This window comes from Notamacropus eugenii, chromosome 4, assembly GCF_028372415.1.
Source record: "Notamacropus eugenii isolate mMacEug1 chromosome 4, mMacEug1.pri_v2, whole genome shotgun sequence".
In the NCBI taxonomy this organism is placed as follows: domain Eukaryota; kingdom Metazoa; phylum Chordata; class Mammalia; order Diprotodontia; family Macropodidae; genus Notamacropus; species Notamacropus eugenii.
In genome coordinates, this window is record NC_092875.1 from 465,060,546 (window position 1) to 465,074,858 (window position 14,313).

Sequence of the window (14,313 nt, forward strand, 5' to 3'; positions counted from 1 at the left end):
TTCCTAGAAATATTATGTCTAGGCTCTTCTTTTGGTCATGGCTTTCAGGTAGTGCAATGATTTTTAAATGTTCGCTTCTTAATCTGTTTTCCAGATCAGTTGTCTTGGCTATGACATATCATATAGTCTTTCTACATTCAATAATCAGCCAGTATTTATTCGACCTTTGCCATGTGCCAGACGCTCTGCTGAGCACAAAGGACACAAAGACATACAAAAACCTAGTTCCTGCCCTCGAGAAGCTCACATTCTAATGAGAAAAATATCATTCAAAAATTAGATACATTTTGATAAATACAACATAAATGCAAGGTATATGGAAGATGTTAGAAGTCAAGGTTTCTTCACTGGTTATCACATTTTTAAGACAAACTTCAGGAGAAAATGAAAAAAAAGTCTTCTATTTGCTCTACATAATAAAGAAATTCATTGGCTTCCTTCACCCAGTCTTTCACAGTCACTTAGAACTGATAGAAAGTCTCAAAGTCAACTGTCCCTCTCACCCATTTGTGCCAGATCCTCATTCATTTGCATTATATATTTCTAGAATATTTATACTTGTATTGTTTGTGCCAGATCCTTATTCCATATGCATTATATATTACTCATCTTTTCATGGATTACAGAGGGATTTCTTGAGAAGTCTGGTGCTGTGGAAAGAGGACAGGAAGAGTCATGAAAAGACCTGAACGTGTAACCTTTTCATGGTATTTATCACATAGCACTTTGTATTAAATCAGATGAGGCAATCTTTGTCAAGTACTTGACACATAGTAGATACTTGCCTGGCACATAGTAGGTGCTTAATAAATGCTTGTTTCCTTCCTTTCCTTTGCTCCCCTTGTATTGTCCTTATATGCACAGTGCATCTTCATTTTTTGAATTCACAAGTAGGAAAGATGACTTATTCCTCATTCAGTAGCTCGTCATGGTACTTTACATGCAGTACTAGTTTAGAGTTACGCAGCATTTTTACCATCAATTTTTAGTCAAAGGACTTGAATTTTAATCCACTTGTGTGACCTTGGGCAAATCACTTACCCTTCCTGGGACTCAGTTTCCTTATCCATAAAATGAATAGGTTGGACTAGATGGCTTCTGAGATCCCTTTCGTGACCACTGGATCTATGATTCAATGATTATAATAATTCTGGGAGGTCAGTAGTTCAAGTAGCATCATTCCCATTTTAGAAATGAGAAAACTGAGGCCCAGGAAGTTAAAGCAACTATTTCCATATGGAAATGTGAATTGAGTGATGCCCAAGGAAACCTACATGGCTAACAGTTTCCCTTTCCCCAATCCCTATGTGACCAGTGATTAGGAAAAATGTGTCTTGGAACTTGTAACCTTATGGTAATGCCTGGAGAAGATGCTGTCTCTACAAATAATGAAAATATTTTCCCTTTGTAGATGCCGGCTTCAAAGCAACAAAAAATTGTATTAAAACAAAACCCTTAATCAACTGCACAGTGTACTGTCATTCTCGTCTACATTGGCATTTCTTAACCAAGAGTCCACAGACTTCCAAAATTTCCATTGATCCTCACACTTAATGGAAAAAAAATTACGTCTTTAGTTTCACTAACATCTAACTGGGATTAAGTATTACCTTCAGTTATTTGAAAGAATTCTCCTGAGGAGTCCATAGGTTCCATCAGACTGTTAAACAGGTCTGTGATACAAAGAAGAGGAAGAACCCCCATCCTAAATGTACTATTCAACATCCTTGTTGTTTAGGATGTCTTATTTGTGCAGTAGGAGAGGCTCCTCGGTGGCACAAAAGATAGAGAACAGCGAGGTGGTGCAGTGGATAGAGCCTGACCTGAGCCGGACCTGAGCCAAGAAGATTTTAGTTTGAATCTTGCCTTAGACACTTGCTAGTTGTGCAACCCTGGCTAAGTCACTTAATTACTGCCTGCCTCAGTTTCCTCATCTGTAAAATGGGGGTAATAACAGCAACTCCCTCCAAGCATTGTTGTAAGGATAAAAGGAAGTGATATTTAAGAAGGCACTTTACACACTTTAAATCACTGTTATAAACACTAGCTATCATTATTCCATTTTGGCTCTTGTTGTCCAGTCGTTCAGTCCTGTCAGACTCTCTGTGACCCTGTGGACTCTGTCACACCAACACATCCATGAGGTTTTCATGCCAAAGATACTGGCGTCATTTGCCATTTCCTTCTCCAGCAGATTAAGGCAAACAGAGCTCAAGTGACTTACCTAGGGTCATGTAGGTAGTAAGTGTCTGAGGCTGGATTTGAACTCAGAGATGTTCCTCACTCCAGACCCAGCACTCTACTCACTGAACCACCTGGCTGCCTCCAATTATTATTATATAGTGTCAAGATTAGTCTCTCTGTCTCTGTCTCTCTCTCTCTTTCTCTCTTCCTCTTTTCTTCTTTTTCCTTCTCTTTGCCCCCCTCCTTTCTCTTCTATTCCAGTTGGCTTAATATTTCTTTTTTTTTAATTGAGAAAAAATAGAAAATTCCAATTTCTTTTCATAGAAAATGAATGAGGATCTGGCCATTAGATTTGCAGTAGTTGTGAATCCCTACTTTATTTCTATCTAATTGGGAAAGACTTCCTGAAATCTATGGAGTCTCACATGGGCTCTGGGACAATTGACATCTTCCCAAAGAGCTGCCAAGAAAGGTCATTCTCTTTGCTTCTGAATTAAACATATTGGGATTGAAGGAAAGCTGCCTACATAAAAATACTTGATTGGGTAGGTCTGTTCACCTTGGAATGAGTAACTAGGTGACACAGTGGATAGAGCACTGAGCCTGAGATCAGGAAGACCTGAATTCAAATCTACCCTGTTTGCCTTAGTTTCCTCATCTGTAAAATGAGCTGGAGAAGAAAATGGCAAACCACTCCAATATCTTTGCCAAGAAAACCCCAAATGGGGTCACAAAGAATCTGAAACAAATGAATAACAGCAAAATTCTCCCAGGCATGATCTCAGTAGAAACAATGCTTATATTCATGAACCAGGCCAGATCTATCTTCTCTACCTTTTAGCCCTGCAGAGAATTATATAAAATACCAACCAAAAGATTTCTTCATTGTCAAAGTGGTCACATCAACTGAGCAACAAGATGGTGGACTAGATTTTTTCCTGATCCTTATTATTAAAAGTAGGCCAGAGATCTGATATGCTATTTCATAATTCCAACCGTGCCCAACCAACCAGTTTCCTATAGAATTGCCCTTGGAGTATAGAATGCCAGAAATGGAAGAGGTGTTGTAGGGGTCTTCCATTCCATCCTCTTGCCTCTGGCAGAATGGCCCCTAAAATGTCATCATGGTAACACTGGGTACCACATGCTTCAGAATATGGAATAGAATGTACTCTCCAGCTCAGAAAGGGTTGCCTTTTGGAGCAGATGCCTTGGGAATGCCTTTACAACCTGCCTGCTTTCTCCTCTGTAGCATAGGTGATTATTTTTCTTAATTAGCATTGCTTCGCATCTTGTTACATGAGCTGTCAGCATCTTAATTTAGTTGATGGCCTTTCCACAATCATTTCAGATTTACTTGGTACCTAATTTACTTAGTAAAGCTTTTGCTGTGAAATGTTAATCAGAGGCCCCCAAACCCTTAATAAGCTCAATATTTTGCTGTGAACACCACCGTTAGGAATGCTCCTGCAAAATGACACTAGAACTGAAGCTGGAGCTTCCAGAATCAATAATGTAATGGCAAATGAATTAGGAAGGTCTGAAATTTACACTCCAAACATGCCATTGCAGAGGCATTTGGAGGCAAGGATGCATTCCCATTAATCTGACCTCTCTGCACAGGGAACATTCTATGCTCTTACAGAGAATGAAAATCGAACCTACAGAGCTCAGTAATTGAATGATCTTTTCCCCCTTAAACATGGTGGAAGGAGCTGAGATTTCATCAGCATGGCAACTCCTGGTGTGAAGATTCCATTCACTAGCACATAGCCACCCATCACACAATCTTTTAAGACTAACTGTTAGATTCTAGTTCTTTTTATGCTACCCACCCTCCCTTTTAGTTCAGGAAGTGTTTTGCTTGTGAATATCACCTCATCATATAATACTCCCTGGGAGCTGTCTATGGCACACAGAACTTACATGACTAATCCAGGGTCTTTCAGTTGGTAGATGCCAGAAGTGAAATTTGAACCAGATCTTCCTGACTCTAAACCCAACACTACATTCCTTATGGCACATTGCCCCCTCTTTGCCCATAATTGAATTAATATTTTCAAAAGTGAATTCCTTCAACCTAGAAATTTTCATTTTGAGAACAGTGTTTTCATGTTTCCATTATCCCTTGATTTTTACATCAGTAGAGACAATATTTATGTCAATAGAGATATTTGTAAAGTGTTTAGCACAGTGCCTGGCACATAGTAGATACTTACTAAATGTTCGTTCCCTTTCCCCTTCACCATCTAATTGATTAATCAATTAGCATTTATTAAACTCCTACTATATATTCCAGGCAATCTGCTTGGAACTGGGGGTATGAGAATAAACATGAAATAGTTCCTGCCTTCAAAGAACCTACATTTTATCAATTAAAAGAAATCTTTTGTGTAATTATACACATATATACACATATACACATATACACACACACACACACACACACACACATATATATATATATATATATATATACACACATATAAAGCTGGGTGGTACAGAGTGCTGGGCTTGAAATCAGGAAGACTCATCTTCATGAGTTCAAATCCAGCCTCAGACATGTACTAGCTGTGTGACCCTCCCTGGGCAAGTCACTTCATTCTGTCTCAGTTTCCTCATTTGTAAAATGAGCTAGAGAAGGAAATAGCAAGTCACTCTACTATCCTTGCCAAGAAGGGGCCATGAAGAATCAGATACAATTGAAATGACTGAACATCAACAAAAACAAATACACTTATGTGTATATCTCATATATATGTTAATTCTCAGTATTGTACAGGCAGGTTAAACAGACACAACTCTAACCTTTGAGAATCTCACAATAGAAGAAATGCTAAGATGAACCCCCAGTTTAATGGAAAGGATACTCATTTTGGAGTCAGGACGCCAGAGTTCAAATCCTGGCTCTGTTCCTTATGACCTGTGTAACCTTAGGTAAACCATGTCCCTTCTCTGGTCCTCAGTTTCTTCATCTACAACATGAATGATCTCTACATGTTACCTTATGAGCATCATTAATATGTATGACGAAGTAAAGAGAGAAAAGTGCTTTTCCATTAGTAGGGAGAAGGTGAATGGAAAGGAGGAACTGTACCTTTTACAGACGGTGAGGATAAAGGATGTTTGCTGCCTGTTCAACACTTAACACAGAGCAAGTTCTCAGTAAATGCTTGTTGTCTCAATGATTCTCCACCTTATGAAGGTTTTATGGAGGAAGTACGACTTTGGGAATTATTTGAAAGAAGGAAAAGGAAGCTTGACTAGGCTGAGAAAAGATCATTCAAAGCTAAGGTCTAAGTCTGGGGGAAGGTTCAGAGGTGGGGGAATGGTGATGGATGGAATGGGGTGATGTGTAAGAGAAGTGGAGACAGAGAATAGGAGACAGAGGAAGGAAGGTTGCCCAGAAGAGGCTGATAGAGGAAGAAGGGATGGGGAGGGAGGAATCTTGATGTAAAGGGAATCTACTGCGTGACGTGACCACAGTGATGGGGTCTGAGCTGAGCTCTGGGTGTGGAATCAGAGAGAATCAAGATGGTGGATGGGTGTAATGAGGGGTGATTCTGGAAGTGAGAGCCCAGCTCAGTAAGAGATGGCATTAATCCTAGAGGGAGAAAGGCTAGTGGTTGCGGTTGTCTAGTTGTTTCGGTCATGTCTGACTCTTCATGAGTTCATGTGGAATTTTCTTGGCAAAGATGCTGGAGTGGCCTGCCATTTTCTTCTCCAGTTCATTTTACAGATAAAGAAATGGAGGTCAAATGGAGTTAAGTGACTTGCTCAGGATCACACAGCTAGTAAATATCTGAGATCAGATTTGACCCCAGGCCTGGGGCTCTATCCCCTGCACCACCTAGCTGCCCCAGAAAGGCTAGGGCCCTGGGCCAAAAATAGAGAGACAGTAATTGAGAAGAAAGGACAAATTCAGATTTCTCTAAAGAATCAACAATAATATTTGGTAATGGCCTGGGAGAGCAGAGCAAAAGACAGTAGTGAGTCAGAAGCTAGGGTTTTAGTTTTTTCACTTGGAAGACAAATGACATAGTAGTTTAGTTCTCTGTGATATTGAAGCTAGGTAAGAAGAAATACTTTGGAAGGCTTCTAGCCCTTGAATGTAAAATAAATTGCCCTGGTCTAATTTAAGAGATTTTTCAAAAGTTTTTTGTAAGAGCCCAGTAATCTCTTACATTTGTATAAGGCTTTGTATTTTGCAAATCATTCTTATATACATGAAAATATATACACTCCCCTTAAAAAAAAAAAAAAAAAAGACCAGGGTCTCCCACTGCACCCAGGGCTGCCACCATCATCCTGCCCTTTGTATTGCTGCTGGACTCCAATGACCTTGGAGGAGAGAGTGAGGGTGGTGACTTTGCACAGCCCTGCCTCACTTAAATCCAACTCACTTCCAAGACAAGATGTCACCCTCCTGCAACAATATTATCCCATTTTATACCATCACAACCCTGTGAAGAAACTGAGTCAAAGAAAAGCTGTGATTTGCGCATGGTCACACAGCTGGTTATCAGCAGTCAGAACTAGAATCCAGATCTCTTCAATCCTAATCTAGCATTTCTAGATCCACATCAGTGGCTGCTTGTGAATAAACCAAGTACTAAGATTTAAATATCATGATAAGGCCTATGTCCTTTGATGGAAGCCTACTTAAGTGAATAGGAGATCAGAGCAAACATTTGGCAGGATTCCAACCTTCCTTGCCTGTCTTTCCTAAATATAATTCACACAAGAAATGTAACAGGAATTATATTTTCTCTAAATTGTCTGCTTTTCTGAAGGATAGTACACAACCAATTTTTTCTTTCTTTTTCTCTCCTTTCCTTTTTCTTTCTCTTACTTTTTCCTTCCTTTTCTTCTTTCTTTTTACTTTTTACTTTTTTCCTTCCTTTCATTCTTTCTTTCCTTCTTCCTTCCTTTCTTTTTGCCTTTCTTTCTGCCTTTCTTATGATCAAAATAATCCACTTTGCTTCCTGTGATCCTGTCTCTTATTTAGTCATAAATTCTTCCCTTATCCAAAGATCTGACAGGTAAATTTTTCCATGTTCACCTAATTTACTTTTGATGTCACCCTTTATATCTAGATCATTTATCCTTTTTGACCTCATTCTAGTAAATGGTGTGAGGTGTTGGTCTATGCAGCCTATCACTTCTTGATGAACTGGGTATGCTAAAGAACAGAATAGTTAGCCTTGTGCAGGACTGAAGCTTGTGGTCCTTTCACTTTAACATGTTATCCGTTTTGAATAGATATTTATCACTAAGCAGCAGAAATCAATTGACTTGAGTTGATATGTTAAGGAGATAGGAATTTGTTTTGTTTTATCCCAGCTCCTTCTAGTTGATCTGTTTTTGATTGGTCCTGATTTATGTTCCTTTGACCGTGGGCGATGGCCCACTTTTGGCTTCCAAAGGGCTAATCCAATTATAGGGTCTTTCTCCATGATACTTTCCTTCCTCCTGAAGAACAGGTACAGTGATTACACAATAAAATTAGGAGTTCTGTGAAGCAAGCTCTCAAACTAATGAAGTCTTTTTCTCTAAATAGAAGTGACCTCATCCCTCCTCTAACATTGTAAGCAGTTAGTATAATGGCCTTGACAATGTTTTAATATAAACTTTTTATCAGAGCCAGACACATGGCAAATACATATTTTATATAGTCCCATCATATACATATATGTCTGTACACTGATTTTATAAGCTACGTTGTACACATCATTTGTTATATGAACCACACACTTTACTCATTAATTATCTACTATTTGGCATTATCCCAATTATTTTCATCTAAATGTTGTCTTAGCTCCCTGAGGTCAGAGACCATGGGAGGCAGAGCAGTATGGTGAGAAGATCATTGTTTCTAGAGTCACTGTACCTGGGTTGGTTCAAATCCTGCCTCTGATCCCTGACTACCTGTTGTTTTACCTTCGACAAGTCACTTAGCCTCTCCAGGCCTCAGTTTCCTCATCTGTAAAATAAGGAGGTTAGGGTTAGATGGCCTCTGAAGCTTCCTCCCGCTCTAGATTTCTAGTCATTTCTTTTTGTTTTCTAAATCTCTCTCTCTCTCTCTCTCTTTCTCTCTTTCTCTCTCTCTCTCCCCTCAACCTTCCTCCCTCCATGAATTATATAAACTATTTGGTTTATCCATAAAAAACCTGATATATTAGAAAGAAGTCAGAAAGTGTTAGAAGGTCTGAGTTCCTATGCCCAAAGGGCTACAAAAACGTGCAAACCCTTTGACTGAATAATATCACTTCTAGGGCTATCTCCCAAAGAGGTCATAAAAATGAGGAAAGGACCCACATGTACAAAAGTATTTATAGCAGCTCTTTTTGTGGTGGCCAAGAACTGGACATTGAGGAGATGCCCATCAGTTGGGGAATGGCTGAACAAGTTGTGGTATATGAAGGTAACGGAACACTATTTTGCTATTTTAGAGACGTCATTCAAATCAAGTCTTGTAACTTGATTTAGCACCACACAATGCTGTGCTAGAATGGACTTTAGAGATTAGCTAATCCAACTCTCTCCCTTTTTATTGAGAAAACTTCAACCCAAAGATACTTAAAGATATATTACTAGTGAATGGAAGAGGTGGGACCAGAATCCTGAACCCAGTTCTCTTCTGAGAACTGGTCTATACCCTCTCTCCTGCGCCATGCAGTCAAAATGCCATAGTTCATCTTTGAGTTATTTTCTGTTATTACTAAACTGTATTTATTAAGGATATATTATTAAACTTTATCAGGTAGGTAGTGACTCCACGGATAGAGGGCCAGGCTTAAAGTCAGCAAGACCTAAGTTTCAATCTGGCCTTAGACATCTAGTAGTTATGTGACCTGGGCTAGTCATTTAGTTTCTGTTTGCCTCACTTCTCTCATCCATAAAATGGGCATCATAATAAGACCTACCTCCCAGGGTTGTTGTGAGGATCAAGTGAGCTAATCATTGTAAAAGGTTTAGTGCAGGGTTCGGGACACAGTAAGTGCTGTATAAAGGTTGTTACTATTTTCATTTACACATATTCTTAATGGTCCACTGATGAGGAATTCATTACCTCCTGAAGCAGCCCATTACATTTTTGGACAGCTTTAATTTTCAAAAAATTTTTTCTTATATAAAAGAGATGGATCAGGGAAGCCTTTGATCAAGGAAAAGAGATTCCTAAACAAATGGATTATATTATAGAATGTAAGATTTTGAAATTTGACATTAGTCTTGGGGCATTAGCCTCAGGAGTTGTTGTTCAGTCCTGTCTAATTCTTCATGACCCCATTTGAAGTTTTCTTGGCAACAGTTCTAGAGTAGTTTACCATTTTCTTCTCCAGCTCATTTGACATATGAGGAAACTGAGGCAAACTGGGTAAAGTGACTTGTTCAGAGTCACATAGCGAGGAAGTATCTGAAGCCATATTTGAACTGCTGCACTGGGGCAAAGTAACCCTTCTTTTGTTAACTGTTCAATGCCTTGCAGGTGCCTCATTCTGTCCCAGCATCAAACCTTTACTAACAGGGTCCTTGGCATTTGGCTTGCCTCTTAACAGCCTCCCAGGCTGCTGCTGCTGCATCCCAAGAAGGGAATGACAAAGGCTGAAGAGCTACCATGGTAGAGGTAAAGATTTTAAGGTAAAGACCCTGAGGCAGACAGAAGATCAAGGCTTGTCTGAGGCAAGAGAGATGCCCAAGAAAAAACAGGATCCATTGGGTTAAGACTAGAGGCCCCTGCTGTGAAAACTCAGAAGCTGCTTAGGTCAGGCCAAGAGACTGATCTCAAACCTTAGCACTTACCCCAAGTTGTTTGTAGAACAATTCAAACAGATTCCAAACCTTTCCCTTCCTCTTTTCCAGGATCCTTCCCAGCCTGGGAAGAGATCTGGATGGATAATTAAGTGAAGCATTCTACCAGAGGTGAGCACTTGGTAAGCACCTGAGCAATCTGACCTTGTTATTTTAAACAATTATATGGCTCCAGAAGAATCAAATGCCCAGGTCTGATACATGAAGTTGGTGGACAAAGACAAGAGGCTTGCCATTAATGACATGGGGGTGAGTCAATTAAGATTTTCAGAATTTTAATGTATCAGAATGACATTCCATTTTAGTAGATCAATATTGAATCAAGGCCAGTGCCCTAAGCTCCATGAACCCTTGGAGTTCCAGGAAGTGGGAAGCAACCTGAGTTTATAGGCTGATGGGTAGTGATGAAATTATAACCTTTGAGGAGGTTTGCCCAGTAGCACTAGTGTATACCCTGATGGAACCACTGCATGCCTCGTGTGTATTAGTACCTGGTGGCTAAATTCTATACATCTCTGCCTTTCTGGTTGATCAATTAGCAAATTAACTGAAGAAATCAGCTCCTTCTCTGTAGGCTTGCAGGAAGCAGGTCATACATGAGTCATGTAAGCTACTAATGCCACTGCATGAGTGAATGAATGAACAAGCATTTAATAAGTAGTTATTTGCTAAGCACTAGAGAGACAAATAGAAAAATCTAGAAAATCTTGGCTCTCAAGGAACTCGTATTCAGAAAGGAAACACATGAGAGATTTCTATTATGGGGGAATGGAGAGGTTTGGAACTCCTAAAAGCACAGCAGTGGAACAGATGACAGGGACCAGGATCCTTAGAGTCACGGGAAGGTCAGATGACGGTATGGGGGTCTGGAAGGTAGGAAACAGGGAAGATAGTAAGTCCTGGATATCTCCTGGATTTCTGGCATTGGAAGCAGGGGAGAAGTTCAGTGTCCATCTAGAAGGGGAGACGGAAGGAGGAAATATGGATGAGAAGACTGGAGGCAAAGAGTATCCCAGGGCATTTACTCTGCTGGGCTGTTCAATGTCCAGATGCAATCTGGGAGGCCTGGGGAGAGGAAGGAGCAAGGCTTGGTTTTTTTTCAGATCATCTGGCCCAGATGGGCAAAGGATAGCCTAAATCAAGGAAGGCAAAGAAGAGTAAGATGTCTACACTACTGGGCAGTCCTCCTGTCCCTGCAGCACCTCAGGTGACACCTGCCTAGGGACACATTGCTGCCTAAATGTATTGTGCATCCCCCACTAGCCTATTTGTATAGGGCTCTTGAGAACAAGGAGCTTGTATAAAATAGGCTAGTAAGGACCATGTTTTACTCCTGATACTGTCTAGCACAGTGGTCCCTGCATAATGCCAGTCTGTAGCACTGAATTTAATTAAATTAGCTCTGAAAGAGGATTGTGTTACTCCCTTCTCCTCTCACCTCCCAAACTGCAGTGTCCTGTGAGGCAGGTACATTTTCATCATTGTCTCTGTATCTCTAGCCTAGCAAGGTATTTTACGTATAGTAAACATTCAGGGTTCCAGGTTTGGCTGGAGCCAACTTGAATCTGCTTGGCATCTGAGCTCAGTATGAGCATTTCTGCCTCAGAAATCAGCAAACTACAAAATCAGGGCTTGATGCTTCATTTTGTTGATTGTCTAGACTCAAAAAAATGATGAAGAAAATGTTATAATGCATATTAAACTGAAAAGTATGTCATTTATATGTGGTTTTTTTCCTGGAGAGCCAGTTGTTAAACATTTACCAACACATCCATGCACATAAAATGGAAAAGATTGCCAATTGACTGAGAAAACACCTCTTGCCCTCAGCCCTCAAGCCTAGTGACAGCTTGGGGATTTCTTGGCAGTCAGCTCTCCAAACCTCTCTCTGCCCTCCCTCCAACCTCTCTCCTTTTCCATGGATGGATGGCACTGTGGGACTTCTACATTTTCAAAGCACTTTCTTAGAGCAGATGTTCCCTTCCCTCCTCCCCTGTGCCCTTTCTGCACAAACAGCAGATTGCCTCACTTCTGTCATTTCAATCTAGGAAGGAGGGGAAACATGCTAATCATGTTATTTTTCTTTTCCTTCTGCCTGGCAATTAGTGTGAGTGGAAAGCCTTCCTTCCTCCTTGATGCTCTCCCCAGCACCAGCAGTCCCTGGAAGTGTTTTCTTTGGGCCTTTCTTACCCAGATCTATTTTTCTTTCCTTAAGGTTTCTTCCATAAACTGAAATCTTGTTTTCTATGGAAGTTCTGCTTTTCTTAACCTTCCAGGAACCCACAGAAAATCCCCAAGTTTTCTCCTTTTCTGCATTAAGAAAAGACAGAAAGGTCTTGCTTTCCAACCCACTAAATAGGCAAACCCTTGTTCATCAGGAAGCTAGGAAATGGGACATTTATCTAAGGTGAGCACAGTGGATCTCCACACTCACATGGGTCCAAGCAATGACTGAGTTAAGTATGTAACACAAAATCCACTGGAGGAGTTTGGGGGGGATAGCAAGGAGAAAGCTGTCTTGAGACATCTTTAAGAAGAATGACAGCATATCATGAAGACACTGAAGCCAAGCTAGAATACTTGGAAATTGAAATTTAAGCAAATTAAATATAATGTAGAACTTCCTGACATTGAAGGTTGTTAAATATTGGTGTAATTTGTATAGCTCAGAGTTCTTTGTTTCTTACTAAAATAGTACATAGTTGAATGTAATTCTCGTTAACCTCACTCTCATTTTTATTTTATTATTTTTGGTAGAGGCAATCAGGGTAAAATGACTTGTTCAGGGTCACAGAGCTAGTAAGTATCTGAGGCAGGCTTTGAACTCAGGTCCTCCTGACTCCAGTGCTCTGTCTACTGCCTCCTAAAATAGTAAATGAAAAGAATGCTTTGGCTATAGCTAACTTGGAATTGAGAAAGCTTTTGAGAAAGTATCTCATCTTCTTGTAGAGAAAATGGAGAGGTATAGATTAGACAATAATAGAGTTAGATATATTCAGAATTGGTTTGATGACTGAACTCAGAGAGTAGTTTTTCATAGTTCAATGTCAATATGGCAGAAGATCTCCAGTAGAATACTCAAGGAATTTATGCTTGGTCCTCTGCTGTTTAATATTTTTATCCATGAATAAAGTCATAAGCAGTTTGCTTATTAAATTTGCAGATGACACAAAGTTGGGAAAGACAGTGAATGTACCAGATGGAAGTCAGGATTCAAAAGGATTCTTGTCAGGCTAGAGCACTGAGCTACATCTAATAAGATATAATTCAACAAGGAGAAATGTCAGGTGTTACTCTTGAGAAAAGAAAATCAACTTCACAAGTATAAGATGAGAAAGTAGGGGGAAGCATTGTCTGCCAGCAGTTGTTCTGAAAAAAATCTGGGGGTTTTAGGGGACTGCAAGCTTAATTTGAAGCAGAAGTGTAATGTGGAAGGCAAAAAAACTAATAGTATTTTGGATTGTATTGAGAGGAGCATGGCTTCCATGAATAAGGAAATGATAATCCCACTGTGCTCTGCCCTTTTAGACCTCATCAGAGGTATTGTGTTCAGTTCTGGGCACCATTAAGAAGGATAAGGATAATGTCAAGAGGAGGCCAAGCAGGATGTTGAGTCCATGACATGAGAGCCAGTTGAAGGAACTGGCCTTGTGTAGTCTAGAAAAAAGAAGATTTGGGAGGAATATGATTTCTTCAAATGGGAAAAAAATCAGTTTGGTGGACTGTCACATAGAGGATGGATTAGACTTGTTCTATTTGGTCCCAGAGTGAAGAACAAGAGGTGGAAGTTGAAAGAAGCAAATTTAGGCATGATAAAAGGAAAAACTTCCTCACAGTTAAAGCTATCCAAGCCCCAATAGAATGGGCTGTCTTAAATATTGGAAATTGAGGAGATGTCCGTCAATTAGGGAATGGCTAAAAGAGCTGTGGTATAAGAATGGAAAGGAATTCTATGTTCAATAAGAAATAACGAATAGGGAGATTTCAGAAAAACCTGGAAGGACTTGTCCAAACTGATGCAAAGTGAAATGAACAGAACTAGGAAAACATTGTACACACTATCAGCAACATTGTGGAATGATTAACTATGAATGACTCAGCTCTTCTCAGCAACCCAATGATGCAAGACAACTACAAAGTATCCATGAAGGAAAATGTATCCATATCCAGATAAAAAACTGATGGACTCAATGCAGATTGAAACATTTTTTCTTCACTTGCCTCATTCTTTCTCAGGGCTTTTTTTCCTTTTGATCTGTTTCTTCTTTGTATGACAAATATGAAAGTATTTTTACATGAAAGCACATGTATAAACTA

At 39.8% G+C, this 14,313-nt stretch overlaps 1 long non-coding RNA gene across 1 annotated transcript in view; it reads right to left on the reverse strand.

Annotated features, from left to right (window-relative positions):
• The window catches only part of LOC140502033 (uncharacterized), a 26,631-nt gene continuing 12,318 nt past the window's right edge, over window positions 1-14,313 (reverse strand). Inside the window, exons 2-3 of the long non-coding RNA XR_011966486.1 lie at window positions 8,075-8,167; window positions 1-650 (exon numbers count right to left, since the gene is read on the reverse strand). This is a non-coding gene — a long non-coding RNA (uncharacterized lncRNA). The remainder of the gene's footprint in view (window positions 651-8,074; window positions 8,168-14,313) is intronic.